At 33.7% G+C, this 19,236-nt stretch overlaps 1 pseudogene; it reads right to left on the reverse strand.

The window, feature by feature from the left end:
• LOC110195893 (large ribosomal subunit protein uL16-like) overlaps window positions 1–11,623 on the reverse strand; it is a 33,362-nt pseudogene extending 21,739 nt beyond the window's left edge.
• Window positions 11,624–19,236: the final 7,613 nt, after the last annotated feature.

The raw sequence follows: 19,236 nt of genomic DNA on the forward strand, positions 1-19,236 counted from the left end.
TAATATGGGACCTCAAACACTGCTCTCTGAACTAGATAAATCTAAATTCCAAGTGAACAACAACAAAAAAAAAAGTTGAGGAGGTGAATAGAATTTTAGAAAAGTCATGTATAAAAAACCTCTGAGAACAACTGAACAGGGATAGAAAGGGATATGCCTTTATCTCAGTGGTACATGGCACATACACAAGAATTGAGCATATATTAGGGCATAAAAACCTCACAATCAAATGCAGAAAGGCAGAAACATAAAATGCACCCTTTCCTCATCATGATACCATAAATATTACTTGTGATAAACAGCCATGGAAAGACATTAAAACATAACTGGAAACTAAATAATGTAATCCTAAAGAGAGACTTGGAAAAATCATAACAAAATTTATCTGGATGAGCACAATGTCAAGAATATCAAGGGAAATAATGAAAAAAAAATGCAAAGGAAGGTTGCCTAGCCATACCAGATCTCAAACTGTATTAAAAAGAGGCAGTAAGAAAAATTATCTGGTACTGGCTAAGGAAAAGAGTGGTGGATTAGTAGAATAGATTAGGTAAATAAGACACAGTAGTAAATGGCTATTGTAATCTAGTGGTTGATAAACTCAAAGACCCCAGCTTCTAGGATAAGACATCAATATTTGACAAAAACTGCTGGGAACATTGGAAAATACTATGGGAGAAACTAGGCACAGACAAACATCTCACGCTGTATACCAAAATAAGGTTAAAATGGGTACATGATTTAGATATAAAGGATCATGGCAGAAGGAAATTAGGAGAGGAAGGGATAATTTACCTGTCAGATCTATGGAGAAGGGAAGAATTTATGATCCAACAAGAGATAGAGAACATTATGAAATGTAAAATGAACAAATTTGATTATTTTAAATTAAAATGTTTTGTACAAAAAAAAACCAATGGAAGCAAGATTAGAAGAAAAGCAAAAAAGTGGGAAACAATTTTTATAGCAAATGTCTCTTATGAAGGCTTCATTTCTAAAATATATAGAGAACTGAATCTAATTTATAAGAATGTAAGTAACTGTCCAATTGATAACTGGTCAAATGCTCTAAACAGACATTTTTCAAGAAGAAGAAATCAATGACATCTGAGATTAGAGAGTGTCTTGCCTTTCTATTTGAATTCCCAGAGTTTAGCATAGTCTTTTACACTTAACAAGTACTTAATGCTCTCTTATTCATTGATTTGTTCATTCATTGGCACTGCTTCACCCTGTGAAGTCAAAGAAAATCTATTAAAATCCCTTTTGCACGTAATAGAACTTCAGATATTTGAAGATATTTATCATGCTTCTATTGTATGTCTTTTATTTTTTTTAGCTAAATAATCCTAATTCTTTCAACTAAGCTTTGTAGAGCATAATTTTAAGTTCCTTTACCTTTCTCTCCACCATTCTCTTGATACATTTCAGTGTTTGATGTCTTTCCTAACATTTCAAGCTCAGAACTGAATATAGCACTTTATATTTGAGCTACTTAGGACAGGGAATAGTAGAATTATTACCTCTCAGATGTTATATACTGAGAATACAGTATTTTAGAGGACTACTTACGGTTCATTAAAATTTCAACCAAAGTCATTTCCCCCCAATTTTAATGGTTCATTTCATATGATTCAGGCCACTTAAAGCAGGGATAGTTACATATCACATCCCCTGCCCCCCCCACACACACTTTAGGGAAAGAAGAGTTCTAATCCCAGGCATCAGTCTAAAGATAAGGGAGAAAAATCACGTCTAATCATACTTTCTCCATGCTTAATTTTTGCAGGTCATTTTGAAAATACAAGCATAGGAATTTACCAGATTTTTTCAGTATTTTTCTCTCGTGAGATTTGGTACATTTCTTTCTAGCTGGTCAAAATAATTTCAAATCCCACTTTTTCACCTATTATCTGTCTCCCTCATTTTCATGTATGCAACAAATTTTCTAAACATTCCACAAATACCTCTCCCCCAACAGAATGTGGAAGTGAACAAGGTTAAGGATAGAACCCTGTACCACTCAGTGACAATTCTCACTAGTTGAATGTCTTTGAATGTCCTTTGTGCCCATTCCTACAATTCCTAACTCAATTACTGATATGCTCTATACATAATATCATAGGTAGCCTAATGATTTAGGCCACATCTTTTCACCTTGTCCAGAACAATATGATAATATTCAAATAAGTTGCTATCATCCAAGTATACTCTGCCTATTACATTCCTTTGATACACAAGGCTAACGATTCTTCAAAAAAAAACAAACAAAAAAGGAAACAAGTTTATCCTGCATGATACGTTCTTGAAAATATATTCTTATTTCTCTTGAGAGAGGCATAGTCTAAGTCTTCTCTACTACCCTTTCAAAGGCTCAACAAACCATAAATTTGCCAGGAATTGTCATTAATCCTCCAAGGCAATAGTTTCTTTACTTTTGAAAATTAGAACATTTCCCATTTCCACTTCTCCAATTTTTTTGGTTTCCACAACTTTTCTTGGTAACCAACAGCAGCTTCTCATTCATATCTGAAAATACTTTCCATATCCTGAGAAGCATTTTATGCAATCCTGGTGATATGGCCTCATTATCAGTGGCTAACTTCTTACAATTTCCTCACTATTAACTTTGACATTTTGGCTGTTAAGATAAAGATACATTTCTTAAAATGTTTTTAAAATAGTCATTACAGAAAATAAAATGGTACTGAAAAACATGCCATATAAAATGATGTTAGTTTACCTCTACGTGGTGTTCACTCATCTTATGTACTTCATAATTAAGGAATGTGATTCAGGCAATTAACTACCAAACTGTTTTTTTAAAAATTATTATTATTTTTTTAATTTTTCCTTTTAGGTCCTAAGAAGTTCCATTTCAATTGTTTGCTAATAGCCTATGTCAGTCCTTCAGAGATCTATGATCTTTGTGAAATACAGAACACAAACATGTAAAAGAAAAGAAAATGAAAAATGTGAATAACAAACTACTTCAGTTACATTTATACTTCAAACTTGGAGGGCATCTTAAAGACCTGAAAAATAATTCTGAAATGAAAGCGAACCCAAATTTTGAAGAAATAAAATGTGTGTAAAAGTTTTTTTTTAATCAGTCTAAGAAATAGCAGCTGGTTTTGTGTATCACATATGTATATTAACTCCTTAATTTTGATTTTAGGAAGATAGGGGATTTTCATTGTTATTAAATTTGTGAATAAAATCTGTACACAATGTGTCTAGAGCATCTGCTCAGTTTTTCAAAGGTGCTAATAAAATTATATCTTAGCTCTTTTCTTTCTGGCATCAAAGATACAGTATTTTCTAGTTTGAAGACATAACAATGTATTTTGTGTTTTCTAATGTATATTTTTTCCTCTCATTACACCATACTCTTATCTAGTTTTCTATGATTGTCTTTCTATTTCCCCTTTCCCATTCCTCACAAAAAAATGCTTTTGGCCTTTGCTGGCAAGCAGTATTTTATTCTATTCCATTTAATTCAAGCCTTTATTGATTATTTACAATATGCTCAACATTTTTCTAGACACTATGGTAGATGATATGATTACTTCATTGAAGAGATGACAATCTCTATGGAGAAACAAATCCTGCATGTATTATTACTGTACTAATTTGTATAATGGAAAGAAGATGGAATTTAGAGTAAGAAGACTTGGATTTAAATGTGTAAACTGATCTTTCATAATTACTATCTTCACCATATAACCAAATGAGCCAGGCTACCAGTTTCCAATTCAATATTTCAAGGGAATATTATCAGTTAGCACATCTTAGAATCAGGTTAGACCACTACAAGAAGGAGAGGGATTTTATAGCAAAGCAGAAGTAAATAGATGGTCAGCCTTAGATGTGGAATGAACAGGGTTCAAGTCCCACCTCTGACACATGCTAGCCATGGTCAGGTCCTTTAATCTCTCATGGCCTATCTAAAGAAACTATCTAAGACTATGAATTGAAGAAAAGTTGCTGCAGGACTGTAATCTGCATCAGCAGAAGGAGTTTTTACCCTAGTAGCTCCTTACACTGAATAAATCACAGGTCTAGACAAAATTATTGTGAATTCACTCTATCAACCTTACAGTGTTATGAGGAAATTGTTTTATATACCTGAAGTTTTAAACAATGCTAGGTAAGATTATTATTTAAATTTTTAAAAAGAATCTGCAACTTGATATTTTCTATCAATGTAGATTATAGGCCATCTGCAATTTAGGAACTCAATTCAATTCTTCAAATGTTTATTATAGAGAGTCTGTAAGTATCCCATTGGCAACATGGAAATGAACCTATTAAAATTTGGCTAGGCTGGTCCTAGAACAAAAGGCATTTAATACACTACTGGACTCACATTTCACAACTTCGTAGCTTAATATTACCTTTCAGAGTTTATGGATTGTTAACATAGTCAAAGAGAACGTTTGACACCCCATACTATCATTAAGATGGTGGGTACTTTGATCCTTAAGATGGGATAACATTTATTAAGCACCTACATCATTTGCCAGTCACATATCTCTAGGATGATATGATTTACATTACTTTTTAATTACATTTTCTTATTTAAATATGATAGAGTACTTACCCTCCCATCACCTCTTGATTGTCTTTTGAGTTATGCTACATTTCACTTCTTCCAATACCGTTGTATTCCAGAATTCATAGTAATACAAAATCATTATAGAATGTTAATCTATAAAGAAGGGTATATGTTTCATGCAGAAAATCAAGGTCATTAAAAGCTCTATGCAATATCTCAAAAGATCGCCTACTGTTCATTTTTTTCTTGACCTGGTTTGTTGTACATATTAAACTTATAGAAAATGATGGACCAGTTGGCATTCTTCATCTACGTTTATTCCTTCCACATGGATTATTAATCCAAACTCTTGAATAATTATAGATCTTACTTAGAAGGCTCTACAATGCTCCAGGACTTGATTAAACCAGGGTGATAGCATCTACATATTGAGCATCTGGAGAATCTCACTATCTACAGGATGTTGCTATAGATTCTGAACTGGACATTATTTATGATAGGGACAAAGACCTTTGAAAAGCTAAATCCATTCTGTATTTGACTTGGTATTAATCCTCAGAGGATCATTGAACAAAGTAATCTCTGTTGTTCCTTTCAATGGATCATTTATGTTCTGATTTGTGAATGAGAGATGCTCTTGGAGGGGAATCTGTAAGGTAGCATTTAGTTCAAATGTACAGTGGATTTTTATATTTCCTACACATTTTAGTCATTTGCATGACTATTAAAATGTGTTAGCTAAAGAATAAAACTTGATAAAGATTTCCTGTGCCTTATAAGGCTTTCATCAAAGATGTCCTTAATGTACATGATAACTATTTTCATAAAGATTTTGTAAATATAGAGAACTAGGTATTTTGGAGAGTGTAATTAATAATATTTTCTTGGTAAAAAAAACCCCAAAAAACAAAAAACATCTCTGTTTGTCTACTCCCAAAACTTTTGGTATGCTCCTCTTAATCAGATACCATTAGAATTAATGCCTTAATTACTTTATGATTTTGTCACCTCCAATGGGAATTTTTCAGTGTATTGATCCAATATAGTATTATTTTTGTTCTTTTTGTTGCCATTTCCATTCCTTTGTGCAGCATAATAAGTGTATGATACTAAAATATAATGTCAAAAATGAAAAATAATAAAAATTTTTACAGTTATTTTCTATTTTTTTAACTTTTCGTTATCTCTTTCCCTTCTTGGGATGATTTGACTTATTTGTTTCTTTTACCCTGCTTTCTGTAAACTTAATTTTCCTTCCATTATTTCCTGCTACTTAATGACATAATATTAACTATTATTTTTCACCACCCTCCTCCATAAGAATTTAAAAAAAACATTTTCATAGTCAAAACTGCCTAGATGTCATATCTCTTTACTTGATGAAAAGGTCAAACATTTCCTGACTGAAGCAGTTTATAGGCTCTTTGGATCACTTCATTGTAGTAACTGATGTGAGTCCAATTGCCTTAAGAAATAAATGATGGTAATCTGTATCAGTATATATTATTTTATCTATTTGCATTTTTCTAATTTCAATTGTTTGCTTAAAAGATACACTGAAATTGTTCCAATTCTTATCATATCTCCTCAATTTTAATGCTATCTTTTTATTTGGTATTGATTTTGACTTTTGTTCCCATAGGTATATGTTCCAACTGTAAATAAACATTTATTTCATAAGTGATTCTCAAATCAGTAATCAGGTATTTCCTCTCTCTTAAAATAAGATTCATTTCATTTTTGTGATGTTACTTGGCATTCATCATTTTGAATATGTGCCGATTCTCTTCTTGAATAAATTATTCATGATATGTAATTATGAGGCTTCTATGTACTCTATCAACCTTTTTCATTTATTTTTTTCCCTGAAGCAGATATTCCAAAATATGTTTCTGTCCTCTTATTTTTACTTTTAAACTATCACATATTAAATAAAAATAATTTAGGTAATTTAATCTAATAAATTAGATAATAATTTATGAATACAAAATTATTCATAAATTTTCTCTGCCACTTGATCCACAGCAATGGATGTTGGCCTATTAGCTGGTCCACAATCTTTGTGGTGGTCTTTCTACAAATGTTAGTATAGTCCAATAGTGCAGGACAGGGTAAGCAAATGTCCCATTTAATTATGTTTCTTGTTGCCTATGGACACATAATAAAGCAAATGCTATTAAATCCTTTGTTTGCCATTCCAATGAGAACCTGTGAGTCACAAAATAACACAGGAGGATAAGACACTATAACACAAATAACCATGGTACAAAACAGCTCAAGTTGAATGCATTGGCAAAGGGAAATGAAATTCTATGTGAGATATGAGGAGGAAGTTTATAACAAAAAGATGATTTTTCAAAATGAAAGAAAAAGTCTTGAGTTAGACTTTAAATGATGGGCAGGATTTCAACATACAAAGTGGGAGAAAAGGGTAATAAAGCTCATGGGGACAACAATATATGACATTTGCATAGTACATTGGCACATGTGATCCTTACAAACTTTCAAAGTAAGTAGGAAGGAAAAAGTATTAATAGGAAAAAAAATTACCTCTACATGCAGCTGGAACTTTCAATTCCTAGGGACACATGTCTTTTAAAGTAAGGGTGAAATGGAAACTTTTTCTGTCTGCTGCTAGTGAAACCTATAAAGTCATTAAGTCAAGGTGTTCCAATTCCAATAGAGCTTTAAGATAGAGAAGTCTTCTGGATCAAAATTTATAATATGTGTCTGGAGGTGAGCAAGTCACATTTTTCATATGGTTAGTGTATGGATTAAGTGATGGAGGAGTACAAAGGGAGATGAAGTTTCCTTGGTACACTTGCAGTCCTTTGCCTGACAGGCCAGAACCCATCAATACCAACTCAACTTGAAACTTTAAAGCTGTTTGTTCAGTAATATCTGGTCATTTTTTTTCTTTTATCCCTTAGCTCAAGTTTATTCTAGCAGATCTATGAGCATAACATAGGAGAAAGGGCTGGTGAAATTTGCTTATAAAACTTGTTTTTGCTGTATTTGAGCATAAACAATCAGGTCTATACCAAAAGTGAACGGTTTGATAGCACATAGAAGTACGTAAGGATGGAAACAAGTTATTACTAATAGAGGGGTCCTGAAGGCCCAGATGTTAACAGGAGATTCTAGAATCTCCTATGAATGAGGTGGATTTCCTTCAATATGGCTTTTGGTCCATTTCCCTATAATGATGTTTTTAGAAAATTTTAGAAAAAAATAATAGAGGATATAGGCACAAAATCACACACACACACACACACACAAACAATCAAACAAATTAACAATACAATATTTCCCATCTATTAGTGATGCCACACGTACGCAAAGTATGGATGGCAAACAAAGTGTACTACAGGAACATATGTACAGGAGAAAATATGTCATCATAGGGTATCACTGTGATTTCAGATAATGGGATTCTTGATGGGAATATGGCTCCAGAAGGGCATGCCTTGAAGCTCATTCTTTTAGTGTTCCATTTCTCTTCTTCAGTAGCCCTTGCCAACATATTCAATGACCCTTCATGACATAAATGCAATGCAGTGATCATTACTGATATTTTCTTGAATTTTATGAGTTTAAAATATCTGTAAATTTAAGGAATAGTAGGTTTTCATTCATGTGATGTTTAAGAACAAGCAAAAACTTTACATACATTGTCTCATTTTTATTCATCATAACATTATGAGATAAATAGTACAATTATTAATATACATATTTTGAAAGAATAGATTAAGTCCCAGGCAGTTTTGTGAAGTAACAAAATAGTATGAAGTTCATACAACTAGTAATTTCCAACAGCACCAAGTCTTTCTTGATTCCATTCTCAACATTTTTTCCTCAATGTTTTCTCAGGTTATAATCACAAAATCTCTGGTGAAATGAAGTTAGTCTTTTTTTTTTTAATTGACTCCACTTTTATTAGATGAAATGAGAGACATGGAACAACTATTTTGCCAAAGCTTCAAACTACAAAACTATTCTAAATAGTTTAACCCAGTTGTAGGGAGTGCAGAATGTAAGAGCCTCTATCAAATAGTTGTCTCTCTTGTGAATTTGATATATAATAATTCAACTATGATGCTATTATTCTGTTATAATCTGTTTCCATAGATTAATAAGAAGCTGTAACAATCTGTTTCTGTTTACATGACATCTAATCTAAGGGGATGCTTGAATGTACTGCAAGCTAATTAGATTAACTTTAATTATCTTTGTGAGAAAGAAAGTTGTTATTGAGTGGCTTGTGAGAAGGTATATTTCATGAGAGTTGTTTTATGGCTTGTTAAGTATAAACTAGAAAAGACTTTAGATAATTCTTCTGTTTGAACTAAATCCCATCTTCATTGAGACATTAATAATAATATATTCTTTGCTTTGCTGTAGCAAGTTGGTGATAATGTTTACTGAAAATATATATTTTCATGGAACTGTGAGATGATTTCCAGTCAATAAGGGCAGGGAACAAACATTTATATAATGCCTAATATGTGTCAGGAATTGTTCTGGCCACTCCACAAATATCTCATTTGATCCACACAACAATCTTGTAAGAAGTTGTTATTACCTTCACTTTTACAATTGAAAAAACTGAGTCAAATAGAGGTTATGGCACTTGATCAGGTTCATGTAACTAGTAAGTGAATGGGTTTCATGCCCAGGGCCAAAACTTTATCTGCTCTGTCACCTAGCTACCTCAAAGCAAATCAATAAAACTAATTTCTTGGTTTAGCCAAATCATGAAGATGAATACTATTTTGAATAGATTGTCCATGTAGAAAACAAAACTAGATGAAAAACTCAGTATTCTGCTCTATGGTTATCACAATCAATAGGTAATATGTAATATTAATTATATAAAATGAAATATTAAATAAAATGAAAGGTTAGACTTTAGTACCTAAAACTGCACTGAGATATTGGGGATGTCTTACATTATAATGTAAGTGTTTATATACATTAAGTAATAGAAATCATTCACATGTTCTTGTCATTACTGCAACATTTCCAGGTAAAAGATAACATATAAGGGGAAAGTAGGAAAGACAAATGAATTGTCTTGGAAGGGATTAATAAGATAAGAAAATAAAAAGAGTCCAAGGACAATAATCCATGTTGGTCTACCATATCTCTGCACAGGGCAAGAATTGCATGTTTGGTGTTATGGAAGTAAAGATTAAATAATCGTAATTTCTCAATGAAGGTAATATATTTATGATGAGAGACTGCATGACAAAGCAGAGAAGCCGAATAAAGAGCCCTGAATTTGGAGTCCTTTGAATCATTTTCCACTCTGTTATTTAGTGGCAATGCAACCTCAGGCAAGTGATAGGATCTTCATTTCCTTATCTGGAAAATGAAGGGGTTGGATTAGATGATTTTAAAGTCTTTTACCACTTTAAGCCCTACGATTGTATTTAAGAAAGCTCTCTGCTATCCATTTGTAAGCACCAGCTCAAAGGCAAATTCTCTAAAACACAAACAAACAAAAAAAACAACAAAAGCCCTTTTTTCATCATTCTCAAATCCAGAAATCTAAAAAGACATTTGTTCCTGAGATAAAGGTGTGGAAGTTCTCATCCTGATGTTCACAAAAGAATCTTAATGCACAACATCTCTAAGACTTTTTATTCATTGTAAGATTAGACAACTTTTAATCACAACTTTATTCAGCATGTTCCATTAAGAAACAATCTAGAATATTTAATCTCTTCATAATCATTTCAGTAGTTTGGCTTATTAAAATTAAGCAAACTCATTTAAGGAACATTATCTTATCAAGTACATATTGCAGTCATCCTTTATTTAAAAATCACGTATGTGTTCATGCTATAATACAGGAAACAAAGATGACAAAATTCACATCTCAGTGAATAGCATTACGTAGGGCTTGCTACATATTACAAATATCATTCAGTGATGAATTGGTCATCTAAATTTTTAAACTGCATTTTAATTCTCACCAAAAATACTAACTATGTCTAAGACAAAGAGGAAACTTTCAAATATTTATTTCTAGCACAATGAAATCAAAATCAAAACTTCTATTGTGAGAAAAAGGATGTCAATTCATTTCTATATGCCTTCACTCACTGTCCCAGTGACTTCCCACACCAAAACATTTCTCCCAGATCACCACTTTTTTATGTGAGATGACTTTCTATTTTAGAAAGTAAAATCCTGCTTTTTGAAGACAAGGGATGGCTTGCTTTTTGTATCTTTGTTCCCAACATTTAGTGCAATGATTGGCACATTGTAATTATTTAATAAATAATTGTCATTCATTTATCACATATACACACACCACTATCATTCTCATCATTGTAACAAGTACATTTTACATTTTAGTTTTGTAGATAATGCTCTCAGAATTATTTGGATTACTAAAAATGCAATCAACAAAAATTGATTCCAGCTAATTTTTTTTTTCATTTGTACACTAATTAAATATTAGCCTCTTATTATCATGATTAGAATCTCTATATGGAATTCATTGAAACTTTCAAGAATTGGAGGGAATTCTGCTTCCATAAGCCAAGGTGACAGAGTAAGAAGTAACTTGCTCTCACCCTCCCATATTGACTTCTGAAAGCCCAGAAAATAAAGGCCCAGGAAAAACCCTGGAACAGCTGCACCAGCAGAAAGACAGGTGCAACAGTGTTGTACCACAGGAAGCTTGGGGGATTAACAGGAAAGGCCCCTCTCCCTCTGCAGAAGGAGTAACAATACAGAATGGGAAGTGTCCTAGCAAACTAGTGGAAAGGCCATGTCAGCATACCAGTGGGAGATCCTGAATCCCACGGTGGTGAGGCAGGCAAGCACCAACACAGGGGCAGGGGAACCATTGAACCCTGAGTTAGAAAACCACCACATGCCACTGCAATCTCCAGCAGCCAAGTCTTCTTGTGCCTCAGCAAAACTCTGGGAAGCACAACTACAAGAGGTAAAGCTCCAAGCTGAGAGATATCTTTCAGCAGCAAAACGTCCTTGTGCAAGGCTTGGGTAAGCAGGAGCCAAAGCAAGGAGTGTAAGGATCAGGTGAGCAGGCATCCTTTAGGGGACTCCCTGTCCCTACCCCTAGAGTTCCAGTGTTGCTGATTCCAGCCCAATACCAGGTGAGCTACTGGAACCCTATAACCTCCAATTGCTAGCTCCTGAGGGCCCAGCACACAAAGCCAGTGACCAGGCCCAGGGCTCCCATGATAAGAAGCTTGGGTCAGTGCCCACTACTCTCCAGCAGGAGAGCTAATTATTTTTTTTTAAGTCAAGAAATAAACAAATGCCGTGGGCAAAAAGGAACATGCAATGACCATAGATTTCTTATTATGGGGACAGGGAATAACAAAGCAGAAATTCAGAAGATGATAATATTGTCAATAAACCCACATTGAAAAGCTCAAAAAAAGAATATGAACTGGTCTCAATCCCAAAAAGCCTTCTTAGAAGAACTCAAGAAGGATTTTAAAAGTCAAATAAGAAAAGTAGAAGAAAAATTGGGAAAAAAGAAATGAAAGGTATACAAGAGAGAGTCAATAGCTTGGAAAAGGAAGAACAACAATTAATTGTAGAAAATAAGTCCTTAAATAATACAATTAGCTGGGGCAGCTAGATGGCCCAGTGGTAGAATAGTGGCCCAGAAGTCAGGAGGATCTGAGTTGAAATCCAGCCTCAGACACATAACACTTACTAGCTGTGTGACACTGGGCAAGTCACATAACCCCAGTTGCCTCACCAAAAAAAAATAAAATTTGCCAACTGGAAAAACATGCCCTGGGGGGAAAAACAAAAACAAAAACAACAAAAAAACAACAAAAAACCAACGCCTTAAAAAGCAAAATTGGTCAAATGGAAAAGGAGGCACAAAAACTCAGTGAGGAGACGAACCCCTTAAAAAGTAAAATGGACCAAATGGAAAATGAGGTACAAAATCTAAAAGAAGAAAACAATTCATTAAAAATTAGAACTGGGCAAATGGAAGCTAATGACTATAAGAGAGCAAGAATCAGTCAAACAGAAAAAAAAGAATGAAAAAATAGAAGAATATAGTAGCCAAATTCGAAAATTACCAGGTCAAAGAAAAAATACTGCCAGCATCCAGAAAGAAACAATTTAAACATCATGTAACCACAGTCAAAATTACACAGGACCTTGAAGCTTCTACATGAATCTTGCATTATCCTGATGGTGTTTCCACAATAACTGAATTGTTTCTTTCCGGTTGCTTGCAATATTTTCTCTTTAACATGGGAACTCTGCAATTTAGCATAATATACCTAAGAGTTTTCCTTTGGGGATCTCTTTCAGGAGGTGATTGCTGCATTCTTTCAATTTCTATTTTACCTTCCATTTCTAGAATATCAGGGTAGTGTTCCTTGATAATTTCCTGAAAGATGATGTCTTGGCTCTTTTTTTGATCATGACTTTCAGGTAGTCCAATAACTTTTTAATTATCTCTCCTGGATCTATTTTCTAGATCAGTCATTTTTTTTTGTGAGTTCTGCTGCTCTAAAATTTGCTTACAGCCATTTTTACAAGTATCTGGAATGTTTTGAGGGAAACCTCAAGCAAGTCACTGCTTTTACCGTGCCATCTTGGCTCCACCTCAACTTCCTCACTTTAGAAACAGGAAATAAAATTCAAAGAGATTCAGTGATTTTCCCAACGTCACAAAGATAGCAAAAATGAGAGGAGTCCTTTTTTGAGATAAGCCATTATAGCAACTTACATATTGCTCTTATTTCACTAGATATCTCTTGTAACAAAGTAAAACAGTTGAGTAAACTATCAATATAGTGACTTCCTCTGACAGCACCTACAACATTGCAATATATATATATATATATATGTATATGTAGCACTCCCCCAGTATGTCATTTATTAAACCCTAACGTTAATCCCCAGTATGCTAGTCATTAATTATGAAAAAAGTAATTAACACAAATACATTTTCTCTCCCTTCTACAACCTACTCAATTGGGGGAAAATATTTTAACAAATATTCTCAGTAAAGTAAAATATATTCCCTGTGTTCAAAAAACATTTCTTATGGTGTATCTCAAATCTATCACTCTTCTGGAATCAGAGATAATCCTTGCATTGATCATAATTTCATTGGGTAATCAATCCTATGTCCTATAACTCTTGGTTCATGATTCTCCAACCACACTATTCTGCCTCTAATAACAAGAACTAGCATTGCATTTAAATATTTGAAAGTGACAACTTCTAGACTGTCATCACACTATTCCTTATAGTCTCTGGTGATAATTCATGCTAAAAATGAAGTTACAGGGGAGGGGGACCATTGTTTGAACCTTACTTTCTTCAGATTAGGCTCAAGAAGGGCATAATATAATCAGTTAGGTATAGAAATCTAACTTGCCCTATAGGCAGTAGGAGGGAAAAGGGGAAAGAAAAGGAGGGGGAAAGAAAAGGGAGGGGGGAAAGAAGGGAGGGAAGAAGCAGTAAGACTAAAGGGGAAGAAAAGGGAAAGGGATAATAAAAGGGGGAGGGACTGAAGGAGGTGGTCAAAAGCAAAACACTAGTGAAGGGGAAAGGAAAAAGGAGAAAGAAAAGCATAAATGGGGGAAAAGGATGGAGAAAAAGACACAGATAGTAATCATAACTGTGAATGTGAATGGGATGAACTCTCCCATAAAACGGAAACGGATTGCAGAATGGATTAAAAACCATAATCCTACAATATGTTGTTTACAGGAAACACATTTGAAAAAGAGTGACACATACAGGGTAAAGGTAAAAGGCTGGAGCAGAATATATTATGCTCAGCTGAAGTAAAAAAAGCAGGGGTAGCAATCCTGATCTCAGACAAAGCAAAAGCAAAAATAGATCTAATCAAAAGAGATGAGGAAGGAAACTACATCCTGCTAAAAGGCACCATAGACAATGAAGTAATATCATTACTAAACATATATGCACCAAATGGTATAGCATCCAAATTCTTACAGGAGAAGTTCAGGGAGTTACAGGAAGAAATAGACAGCAAAACTATACTAGTGGGGACCTGAACCTCCCCTCTCGCACTAGATAAGTCTAACCACAAAATAAACAAGAAAGAAGTTAAGGAGGTGAATAGAACATTAGAAAAGTTAGGTATGATAGACCTCTGGAGAAAACTGAATGGGGATAGAAAGGAATATACTTTTTTCTCTCAGTACATGGCACATACACAAAAATTGACCATGTACTAGGGCATAAAAACCTCACAATCCAATGCAGAAAGGCAGAAATATTAAATGCATTCTGTTCAGATCATGATGCAATAAAAATTATATGTAATAAAGGGCCATGGAAAGATAGACTAAAAAATAATTGGAAACTAAATAATCTAATCCTAAAAAATGATTGGGTCAAACAACAAATCATAGAAACAATCAATAATTTCATTCAAGAGAATGACAATAATGAGACAACATACCAAAACCTAGGGATGCAGTGAAAGCAGTTCTTAGGGGAAGTTTTATATCTCTAAATGCTTACATAAATAAAATAGAAAAAGAGGAGATTAATGAATTGGGCATACAACTAAAAAAACTAGAAAAAGAACAAATTAAAAATCCTCAACTAAACACCAAATTAGAAATATTGAAAACCAAAGGAAAAATTAATAAAATTGAAATTAAGAAAAATTGAACTAATAAATAAAACTAAGAGCTGGTTTTATGAAAAAACAATAAAATAGATAAGCCTTTGGTTAATTTAATTAAAAAAAAGAAAGAAGAAAACCAAATTACTAGTATCAAGAATGAAAAGGGTGAAGCTACCACCAAGGAAGAGGAAATTAAAACAATAATTAGGAATTATTTTGCCCAACTATATGCCAACAAATTTGACAATCTTAGTGAAATGGATACATATTTACAAAAATATAAATTGCCCAGATTAACGAAGAGGAAGTAAAATACTTAAATAACCCCATCTCAGAAAAAGAAATTGAACAAGCCATTGATGAACTCCCTAGGAAAAAGTCTCCAGGGCCAGATGGATTTACATGTGAATTCTATCAAATATTTAAAGAACAATTAATTCCAATACTATATAGATTATTTGTGAAAATAGGTGAAGAAGGAGTCTTACCAAATTCTTTTTATGATACAAATATGGTGTTGATACCTAAACCAGGAAGAGTCAAAATAGAGAAAGAAAATTATAGACCAATTTCTCTAATGAATATAGATGCAAAAATTTTAAACAAAATACTAGCAAGTAGATTGCAGCAACTTATCACAAGAATAATATACTATGACCAGGTAGGATTTATACCAGGAATGCAGGGTTGGTTCAATATTAGGAAAACTATCAGCATCATTGAGCATATCAACAACAAAACCAACAGAAACCACATGATCATCTCAATAGATGCAGAAAAAGCTTTTGATAAAATACAACACCCATTCCTATTAAAAACACTAGAAAGCATAGGTATAAATGGAGTCTTCCTTAAAATAATAAATAGCATCTATCTAAAACCTTCAGCAAGCATTATATGTAATGGGGACAGGCTAGAAGCATTTCCAATAAGATCGGGGGAAACAAGGATGTCCATTATCACCACTGTTATTCAATATTGTACTGGAAACCTTAGCTTTAGCAATAAGAGAAGAAAAAGAAATTGAAGGCATTAGAATAGGCAAAGAAGAAACAAAGCTATCACTCTTTGCAGATGACATGATGATATACTTAGAGAATCCTAGAGAATCAAGTAAAAAACTACTTGAAATAATAAACAACTTTAGCAAAGTTGCAGGCTATAAAATAAACCCACATAAATCATCAGCATTTCTATATATTACCAACAAAGCCCAACAGCAAGAGATAGAAAGAGAAATCCCATTTAAACTTACTGTAGACATTATAAAATATTTAGGAGTCTACCTCCCGAAACAAACCCAGGAACTCTATGAACACAATTACAAAACACTTTTCACACAAATAAAATCAGATCTAAATAATTGGAAAAACATCAGTTGCTCATGGGTAGGCTGAGCTAATATAATAAAAATGACAATCCTACCTAAGCTAATTTACTTATTCAGTGCCATACCAATCAAACTACCAAAAAATTATTTTATAGAGTTAGAAAAAATAATAACAAGATTCATTTGGAAAAAAAAAGGTCCAGAATATCAAAGGAACTAATGAAAAGAAATGCAGGGGAAGGTGGCCTAGCAATTCCAGATCTTAAATTGTATTATAAAGCAGCAATCATCAAAACTGCTTGGTACTGGCTAAGAAATAGGGAGGTGGATCAGTGGAATAGGTTAAATATGCAAGACACAGTAGTCAATGACTATAGTAATCTATTATTTGATAAACCCAAAGACCCCAGCTTCTGGGATAAGAACCCACTCTTTGAAAAAAACTGCTGGGAAAACTGGAAAAGAGTATGGCAGAAACTAGGCATAGACCCAAATCTCACACCATATACCAAAATAAAGTCAAAATGGGTTCAGACTTAGATATAAAGGCTGATACCATAAGTAAACTGGGAGAACAAGGAATAGTTTACCTATCAGATCTATGGAGAACAGAAGAATTCATGACCAAACAGGAGATAGAGAACATTATGAAAAGCAAAATGGATAATTTTGATTACATTAAATTGAAAAGTTTTTGCACAAACAAAGCCAATGCAACTAAGATTAGAAGGAAGGTAGAAAATTGGGAAAGAATTTTTACAACCAGTCTCTCTGATAAAGGCCTCATTTCTAAAATATATAGAGAATTAAGACAAATTTATAAGAACACAAGCCATTCCCCAATTGATAAATGGTCAAAGGATATGAACAGACAGTTCTCAGATGAAGAAATTAAAGCCATCTATAGTCATATGAAAAAATGCTCTAAATCGTTATTGATTAGAGAAATGCAAATCAAAACAACTCTGAGGTACCACATCACACCTATCAGATTGGCCAACATGACAAAACAGGAAAATGATAAATGTTGGAGAAGATGTGGGAAAATTGGAACTAATACATTGTTGGTGGAGTTGTGAAATGATCCAACCATTTTGGAGAACAATTTGGAACTATGCCCAAAGGGCTACAAAAATGTGCATACCCTTTGATCCAGCAATAGCACTTCTAGGGCTATATCCCAAAGAGATCAAACAAATGGGAAAAGGACCCACATGTACAAAAATATTCATAGCAGCTCTTTTTGTGGTGGCAAAGAATTGGAAATTGAGAGGATGCCCATCAATTGGGGAATGGCTGAGCAAGTTGTGGTATATGAATGTAATGGAATACTATTGTGCTATAAGAAATGATGAACAGGCTGACTTCAGAAAAACCTGGAAAGACTTATATGGTCTGATGCTGAGTGAAGTGAGCAGAACCAAGAGGACTTTGTACACAATAACAGCCATTTATGCAATGACTAAGAATTGTTAAACTGAACCCTTCTCAGCATTACGAGGATCTAAGACATCTCCAGAGGCCTCGGATGGAAAATGCTGTCCACATCCAAAGAAAGAACTATGGAAGTCGAATCGCTATCACTTATTTTTACCTTCTGTTGAGTTTTGTTTCATCTTTCTGATGGTTCCTCCTATTGGTTTTAATTTTTACTTACAACTTCACTAATGTGAAAATATGTTTAACGGGTATGTAAATGTAAAGGCTATGTCAGATTGTGTGCCATCTTGGGGAGTTGGGGGGGAGAAAAAGGGAGAAAAAATTTTCAACTCAAAACAGAACAAAAATAAAAATGAAGTTACAACTTGGCAAGGGTTCATATCACATCTTCCCTAATATGTTTCATCAATTAACACTCATTCAAAAGAAGTCACATAGCTTTGTATTTTGGGTTGTGTTGAATTGTTCATCCTTTGTTCTGGAAGAAAACCACTGATATCACGAAGATAATGTCTTGATTGCTTTAGCAATTGGATTGAAATGATGCAGAGCTACTGTGCAAAGTACTCAGTCTCACTCCTCTAGAGCAATTCAAAACCAGTGGCAAGACGTAAGTCGAGATAACTAGAGATGACCTAGAATGTAGTGAGAGCGATGTTGGCCTTTCTAAATTAAAATCTTTCCCAGGCAACAGTTTGTCTCAGACAACTCTCTTTCAATAATTAAGGGCTAGGTAAGAATTGGGAGAAAAGATGAACTTATTTACAGTCACAAAAATATCAGTCTGGGAGAGGAAGACCCTTAGCGTTTCTGGAAAGAGCACAAAACAATTGCTATTTACACTTATTCTAAGGCATCAGACTTAAACAATGAGCCATAGAGGATGGGCTCAGGCTATTAGTGGATAGTCAAGTGCCTCCATTTGAAACACAGTGGGCTGGTCTAGAGAATCACTGGATTCCTTTTAGAAACCATTATTTTTTAGTAGCTTGTTTTTTTTTCAGAGATGTATTTCAATAAATCTAAATGAAAATTGCTCGACAAAAAGTATGTTGTTACACTTTTTAGAAAGAAATCTAGCCTCCAAACCCCACAATATAAGCAATCAGTAATTACATTCTTACAGACAATGCACTCACATATAAGAATATGGCACCCCAAGTGGAGAGTTGGACAACATGTGATGAGGTACTGTAGTCATGTATGGCTATAATGGAGGCAGACTGGACAATCCTTTATCTCCAACCTTTTGGAATGTGAGTAACAAAAGTAGTACTGGAATAA

The sequence above is a fragment of the Phascolarctos cinereus genome, unplaced genomic scaffold (assembly GCF_003287225.1).
Source record: "Phascolarctos cinereus isolate Bilbo 61053 unplaced genomic scaffold, phaCin_HiC Scaffold_4;HRSCAF=312, whole genome shotgun sequence".
Taxonomy (NCBI): Eukaryota; Metazoa; Chordata; class Mammalia; order Diprotodontia; family Phascolarctidae; genus Phascolarctos; species Phascolarctos cinereus.